The sequence below is a fragment of the Aegilops tauschii genome, chromosome 6, assembly GCF_002575655.3.
Source record: "Aegilops tauschii subsp. strangulata cultivar AL8/78 chromosome 6, Aet v6.0, whole genome shotgun sequence".
In the NCBI taxonomy this organism is placed as follows: domain Eukaryota; kingdom Viridiplantae; phylum Streptophyta; class Magnoliopsida; order Poales; family Poaceae; genus Aegilops; species Aegilops tauschii.
The window spans coordinates 426,730,529-426,738,591 of record NC_053040.3 but is presented as its reverse complement, the minus strand read 5'-3'; positions in this window follow the sequence as shown (position 1 = coordinate 426,738,591).

Below are 8,063 nucleotides of genomic sequence, written 5' to 3'. Positions count from 1 at the left end.
GCCTTGTACTATGTCAATGCTACCTGCAGTCGGACAAGTAGTGTGTCGGCACCTAAGCCCTCTATTGCCACAAGCCGCAGCTCGTAGAGCGACTGACCGGCTGGCAAGAGATGAAGGCAGGAAACGATGCCCACACGAAAAATGGCTAAGGACTACAACATTATGCATAGGCCAAGACGGCTCTTCCTTCCGCCGACCGGCTGCTGAGCAGCCGGCCGGCCGGTTTCTAAGTTAATTTGCTATACTCTACCAAATGGCTAAAGTACTTGCCTTCCCGAAATAGCCAAGTACTTCACCCAGCCATAGACCGCAGAGCGGCTGTCCGGCTGGCAAGGCGACAACCAAGGAAAGGCGGCAAAGGAAAAAGCCAAAGGAGTAAAGAAGCAAGGCAAGTCGGAAATCGGCAAAAGACAATTTTTTACAGCAAAGGCCCTTGGCCAGCATTCAACAGAGTTTGAATACACCCCCAGCGGGTGGAACTGTGCAGGCTTAACAATTTTTGGCCAAGCGATTACAAAACAGGAAAAGAAAAGATAATTGGGCCGCCTAGGCCAGAGGAGCAGCAGCCGGATCAGAGGGGCCGGCGGAGGTAGAGGCTCCGGGTGGTGGAGCGGCTGCCTGGTGGGTCTCGGCCTGATCAGCGACGACAACAGTCGGCTCGCCGGCGCTTCGTCCGTTGGTCGAGACTTGGTCAGGCTGAGGCCGGCCATCGTCTTCACCATCCGGCGCGTCATCTTCGCCGCCCTCATCCTCATCCTCTTCCTCCTCGCCCTCATCACTGGAGGCGATCTCCTCCACTGAGTCCTCACCGCCTGCCGGGTTCAGCCCGAACCAGTTGGGCGGCACCTCGGCGCCTGCTTCATCCAGCTCGGGGAGGAAGATGCCGGTGTCCATGTACTCGGCGATCGCCGCGGCACGATGATAAAGCTGGGGCGCCATCGCTTCCAACTCCTCGCGAGCTTCAGCACGGAGAGTGGACAACTGGTCCAGGTTGAGCCCAGGGTACCACCCTTTGACGAACTCCAGGGCCCGACGTGTGCCCGCCCGGGCAAAGGAGCCCTTCCATGCCTCGAAGTGGCCGATGGCCACCTCCAACCAGTCGGAGGTCCGGCTGGCGGTGCGCAGAAGAGGAAAGCCCGGCCAGCGGGCGGACACCACCTGGGCTCCAGTGCGCTGAAGATGGCGGAGAGCCCGATGCGCCGGCTGGAGACGAGCCTGGATGGCAAGCATCCGCTCGGCAAGGGTCCGAGGGGCGCCGGGCGCGATCGTCGCGCCAGCCAGCCTCCGCTCGTCACGATGAGCCTCGACGGCCTGGCTGGCGGCGACAGAGTAGCCAGGGAAGTACTCTGCTCAAAGGAAGAAGAGAAAAATGAGAAGTCGGAGGCCAGCTTGCAGGACAAACCGGCAGGAAGAAGAAGGACAAGAATAACTCACCATCGAGCATATCCTCGATATCGCCATAGCCGGCCTCCAGGGCTTTCTCCTTGTCAGCCCAGTTCGAGCGATGAGTCTCGAACTCGGCCTGGAGAGCCTCCTCCGCGTCTTTGAGCCTTCGCAGCTCCGCCTGGTGCTTGTCCGCCTGGTCAGCCAGCTGCTTGGCCAGGTGGTCTCGCTCTTGCTCCATCTTGAGGCGCTCCTCCTCCTTGGCGTGCAGCGCGGTTTGAACTTTGCCCATTTGCTGCCGTAAGGTGGCATTGGCTCCTGCAGAAGACAAGGGTGAGGTGAGGTCAGCAAATCAACAAGGGAAGAAATAGTTGCCGGAAGATCCGACCTGACTGCTCAGCAGTCGGCCCGAATTTCGGGGGCTACACCCCGCGGGTGCGCTGACGCGCCCCCGTGAAGGATTGAATGACTCAACAAAGGAAAAGAGAAAGAGGTCGCCGGAAGATCCGACCCGACTGCTCAGTAGTCGGCCCGAATCTCGGGGGCTACACCCCGCGGGTGCGCTGGCGCGTCCCCGCGAGAATGGAGAATGGAGTGCTTACTCCGGCTGTCCGTCAGCTCGGCGGTCCACTTGGCCAGCTCCTTGACTTGGGAGTTGTAGGCGGCCGCACGAACGTTGTGGTAATCCTACAACAGAATCGACAAAAGAAAGAAAGGGTCAGCACTCGGAGTTCGCCTTTAAGTTCCAAGCCGCCTAATCAGCAGCCGGCCCGGAACTCGGGGGCTACACCCAGTGGGTGCGCTGGCGCACCCCCACAGAAGATTGCAAGAAATCAAAAGCAAAGCATAAGGAGCATACCCGGACGGCGGCTCGCAACGCCAGGAACTTCTCTGTGTAGTCCTTGAGAGCGTCGCCCTGGGCCTGAAGTAGGGAGTGGACCTCGTGCGCAGCCTTGTTCAGGATGCCCGTCCCGCCCCCAGTCGTCCACGCCCGAGGGATGATGCTAGTGGCCTCTGCTTCCAGGGCCGACGAGCTAGAGGCTTCGATCTCCTGAGGACGCGGCGCTGAAGTCGCCTTGGCCGCGCACTGACGCACCGGAGTGCGGGCAACGGGAGTCGTCCCCACCACCAGCTCGCCGCTGACTTGAGGCGCCGGTGGCGCGTTACGCCGACTGCCCTGGGTCTTGGCGGCCGGCGTCTGTTGAGGCACCTCCGCCCTGGGAACGATGGCCTCGCCGCCCTCCCTCTCCATGACCGGCTGGTCATTGCCGGCCGCTCCAGTCGGCACCGAGATCCCTGGCGCCGGCGGCATGGAGCGCAGCGAGATGACCAGCTGTGGGGCCTGGCTACCCGCTGCTTCCCCTGCTCGTGCCTCGGCGGCTACGTCTGCCTGGGCCTTGGTCGCCTCCTCCTCCCGGGCCTTGGCCGTGGCGTTGGCCTGAGCTTTGGCCACCGCATCCGCCTCCTCCTGCGCCGCCCTGGCCGCGTCCGCCTTCGCCTGCTCCGCCCTCTCCTTCTCCTCGCGCGCCTCCCACGCGTTCCTCTCCGTCACCTCCCAGAGGTCGGCAGGCGGGTTGATGCGGCGAGTGTCGGCGGAGCCCTCCCTTCCCCCGAAGATGGAGGCGGAGGTCGACTGCTCGAGAGAGAGCGAGGCTCTGATTCAAGCAAGAAAAGACAAACTCAGGAGTTTGCAAAAAGACAAAGAAAAACTCAAGAAGAACAAGCACTTACGCGGACACCATCGGCGGCTGCTTTGGGGCCCTCTGGTACCGGGCCGCCTTCGCGGCGGCCTCCTCCCTCCTGGTCACTGCGGCCGAGCCCTTGGGCTTCTTCGACCGTCCGCCCTGCAGCTGCGTGCCGGCCCGTCGCTTTGGTGCGGGTGGTGCCGCTGAGGAGCTCGCCCTCCCCCTGTTGGCCGCCGGCTGGCGGCGCGGCTCGGCCTCCTCTTCATCGTCATCCGGCCACGTTTCGAGGCTGCCCCCCCCCCCACCGGAGTCGCCTGCCCCGTCGCCACCGCCTGTGGCGTCGTCCTCCAAGGCGGCCGTCCCCCAAGTCGGGGTCGTCCGCGTCGCTCACCGCTCGGTCCAGCAGGAACTCCTGGCCTCGCGCCGGGTGTTGGCTGCCTGCTGGGTCGTGAGGAGCTGCGACACATCCGACTGATCAGTCGGCAAAACAGAACTCAGAAGAAGAAGAAAGACCAAGAAAGAAAGAAGATCCGGGAGCTTACGGCAGGAGGCGGATGAGCGCGGGAGTACGGCTGCTTGCTGAACTGCCAGTCCGACTCCGAGAGCTTGAGGTTCGCGATCTCGTTCACCATGCGGGCCACCTCCGCGACCGGCATCTCACAGGTGGACAACCAGCATGGGTCCCGGTGCCCACTCACCTGACTGATCATGTGAGGCCGGCCCTGGAGAGGGAGAACCCGGCGCACCACGGAGGCCGTCAGCAAGTCGGACGCCTGGAGGCCCTCCAAGTCCGTCATCTCCTTGAGCCTGGCAACAGCAGCGGTGGAGGCGGGCGACAGGTGCTTCAGTTTGTAGGCCAAGTTGGTGCATGGCTCGGCTGGTGGGCCGGCTTCCTAGTCCGGCAGGTTGACGAAGTCCAGCGCCGGGTTGACGTTCTTCACGTAGAAGTATGACTTCTGCCACAGCTTGACGGACTGGGTCAAGGTGATGGACGGGAAGCGATTGCCGGCTCCTGGGCACCGTACCGCGACGAAGGCGCCGCACTGGGCTGCCTCCTCCCTGGCAGAGACACCGAGCTTGGTGTAGAAGAACTCCCCCGCACAGCTCGAGTGTGGGGAGGACGCCGAGGTAGCCTTCGCACAGCGTGACGAAGGCCGACAGCAGCACCACCGTGTTCGGTGTGAGGTGGTGCGGCTGGAGATGGTAGAATTGGAGGAAGGAGCGGAGAAAGCCGCTAACCGGCAGGCCGAAGCCGCGGAGGAAGTGCGATCGAAACATGACGTGCTCGCCGTCCTTCGGCGCCGGCGTGATTTCTTTCTCCGGCGGGACGCGCGTCTCGACATAACCTGTGCCGGGCAGCCGCCTCGTGTCGTGTAGGAAGTCGAGGTGGTCCTGTTAGACGTTGGAACCGTCCCAGGCACCGGAATTCGCCTTGTCGCGCGCCATGTGTGCTTGGAGCTCGATGGAGGCACGGCGCGGTGGAGGAGGAGCAAACCCGCAGTGGAGCAGCAGCGCCGCGGGGGAGAAAAGCTCGGCAACAACAGGCCGCGGCCGCACTTCGGCGTGTTACGGGAGTGCGGCGGCGGCAAGAGAGAAGAGGAAGAATAGAACGAAGGGAGAGGAGGGCGCCCGAGCCAGAGCCGCTTCCCTCCTCCCCCTACTTATAGCCCTGGGCTATGAAGCCGAGGGGACGGGGCATGGGGATCATGGGATTAACTATGCCCACGACCCCACGACTCCTCATTTACCGTGTAATAACGACGCGGAGTAATCACGCCACGGAATCCCAACCGTCTGCCTCGGCCACAGCAGATCCGCGCGCGGGCCGAGACCCGGTAGTGGTGGGCCCCGGCCTGCTACGATGTCCCATCGCGCGGGTGGGCTGGCAGGTGGCCTGGCCGGCTGGCGACACGTGGCGTACAGTTGACCGGCGGCAAGACTGGCGCCAGGCTGGCGCACCACCAAGCTCCCGCCAAGACATTTCAAAAACCACCAGACGGCTTGCCTCATCGGATCCGACTCCTAGCAGTCGGCGCGTCAGAAGATGGACGGAGCAAGATCAAATAAACCACTTGGAGTAGGAAGCTGCCGAGGCTCCTCCCTTCTTTTTCCAGCCATGGAGCCTCACCAGCTTTGGGGACTACTGTCGGAGTAATTGGCCACGGGTAGCCTCATCGTCCCTCCATGGCGCTTCAAGACATCGGGGCCGACTGCTCCCTCAAGATTCAAAGAGTCACTCACCGCCTCCTCACAGCCGGCTGGTCCAAGCGGCCGACTGCCAGGAGACGGCAGAGCCCAGCAGGCGGTCATGAGGTAGGCCGGCTCCTAGCAGGCGGCCCCAGGCATCCTCAGAATCTACGCCCACATAAATGCGATAAGACAGGGCGTGGCTACAGCACGCCCTGCCACCCCCAAATCTAGGGTCAAGCATGGCCACAGTGTGCCGTATCAGACGGAGATCTCCGATTCGGCGCGGCACTGTTGCCATGCAGCCCATTACCTCACCCCTGTCAGAGGGAGCCATGCTCCCACGACGGGCTGTCGGTACGGCCCGCAAGCTGCGGGCCCTACCTGCCCGTGAGGAGCCAGAAGGCGGCGAGCCCAGACCAGTCGGCTCGTAGGGGGGCCGACCTCTGACCAGGCGGCCTTCCTCTCCTTGGAGTTAATGCACCATTAATCAGAAGAGACGGGGAGTGGCTACAGTGAACGCCCGCCAGGCGGCGGTACTGTAGCCATGCCTCCCCCGACAAAGTATGCATCATTACCAGCGTCGCTACAGTACTGAGCAGCCGGTAAGACCCGCGAGCGGCGGGCGCGGCTTGCCGGCCAAAGCGCGAGACAACTAGCGGGGCCCACCAGGCGGCGGGCCCCAGCGGCCGGCGGAGAAGCCGACGACCGTAGACACTGACAACCGGGGCCACCACCCAGCCAGATTACCTTTGTACCCCTGGGGGGTAGGCCTTATAAACCCCTAGGGCACCCATGCAAAGGGTTCAGACTCTAGATCACCCACACACCCATATAGAGGGAGGAAGCTAGGGCTAGACTTGTTCTTCTTCCCCCTCTAGAGAAATAGCTCAAGGAGCAAGCCTGTAGCCACCATTGTTGCTTGAGTGATCATGCGGAGACCCCGCAGAGCAGGAGTAGGGGTGTTATCTCCTAGGAGAGCCCCGAACCTAGGTAAGATTCGCCGGCGTGCATGTCTTCGCCTCATCCCGTTTCCTGGCACCGGCGATGTCTTATTAGCCCCCTCCATGATAAGCCATCCTTTGGCATATGTCGCACGACACCCCCGACAGAATATGTATAAGTCATGAAGAAAGCAATAGCAATAAAACTTAACAATCATTATGCTAAGCTAACGGATGGGTCTTGTCCATCACATCATTCTCCTAATGATGTGATTCCGTTTATCAAATGACGACACATGTCTATGGTTAGGAAACTTAACCATCTTTGATTAACGAGCTAGTCTAGTATAGGCATACTAGGGACACTGTGTTTTGTCTATGTATCCACACATGTATCAAGTTTTCGGTTAATACAAGTCTAGCATGAATAATAAACATTTATCATGATATAAGGAAATATAAATAACAACTTTATTATTGCCTCTAGGGCATATTTCCTTCAAAAGCAACCGTGAGTACTCATCCGAAGTACTCGCAAGACTTACATCAGATCTATGCTAAGTATACATCAGTATTAAAGGAATGGGGTTGTATCTTTGGACTAGACTGCAGAAATGCCAGAAGAGAAGGGAAACCCTAGCCTATCGAAGATTAACATCTTCAAGCATCTTGCATCATCAGAAGAGGTAAGAGTAACATATTATAAGTAATAAGTATGTTGTAGCATCCATGCCCAGAGATCCTTTCTCGACTCCCTAGGAGAAAGCAATCCCGGAGCCATCATATCCATTTCAGATCTCAAGTATCCAGTTCTAGTTGTATCGATTGGGATACAACTCCGAGCGTCGGTTACCATGGACATGGCTATTCGAATAGATATACTTCCCTGCAGGGGTGCACCAACTTACCCAACACGCTCGATCAACTCCGGCTGGACACACCATCAGGTCATGACCGGCCTTGGCCGATCAACATGCTGTAGGCCTGCCTAGGCTCAACAGAGAGGCCAGCACACTGGTCTACATCCTAAGCGCACAGGGGTCTTCGGCCCATCGCCCTTTGCACTCCTGCACGTTGCATGCGTGGCTGGTGAGAAGACCTAGCCCCTTATACAAGCGCATGCATAACCAGTCCAACCCGGCGCGCACCGCTCAATCGCTGACGTCTGAAGAGCTTTGGCTGATACATACAATGCAGAGTGCCCATACTTATTCTCGCGTGGTGGTCAGTGTGAAAAGGCCAGAGGCCTACTCGGATCACATATCCAAACCGTTGGTGTCTTGGGAGCGTGGTAACGATTAATGATCCACGATATGTGGTCCCGTCGCCCCATCTCACGGACTTACGGCCAGGGCTAAGAATGCCCGGCCGTGCCGCGTACAAATCTCGCAGGTACCCTCCATGTCAATCCGACTTCACATCAACTCACGGGTACCCTCATGGTCAACCCGACTCGCAAGAAACTATCGGGAACTTAGGTCCAACTCGATATATAAATTCCCCATCCTTTAAAAAAATACAAATCCCTAAAGTTGCCATGTTTCATTGCTAAAAATTTGTAAAGTTGCCATTTGTTTTTAGAGAACAATATCCTAAATTTTTAATGGCCCATGCCAAATGTTCTCAACTTGTCATCTTTTTTTTACTTTAAAGAAAAATTATAATAAATTTTCCATGAAACCATTTACAATTTTTTCAAAAACTTGCCATGTCTTTTCAGAGAACTAATTTCCTAAATCTTGCCTTGTGTTTGATGGCAAATTCCTTATCTGTTTGCCATGTGCTGTTGGGGAACATAGTAATTCAAAAAAATTCATACGATCATGCAAGATTTATCTAGGAGATGCATAGCAACGAGACGGGA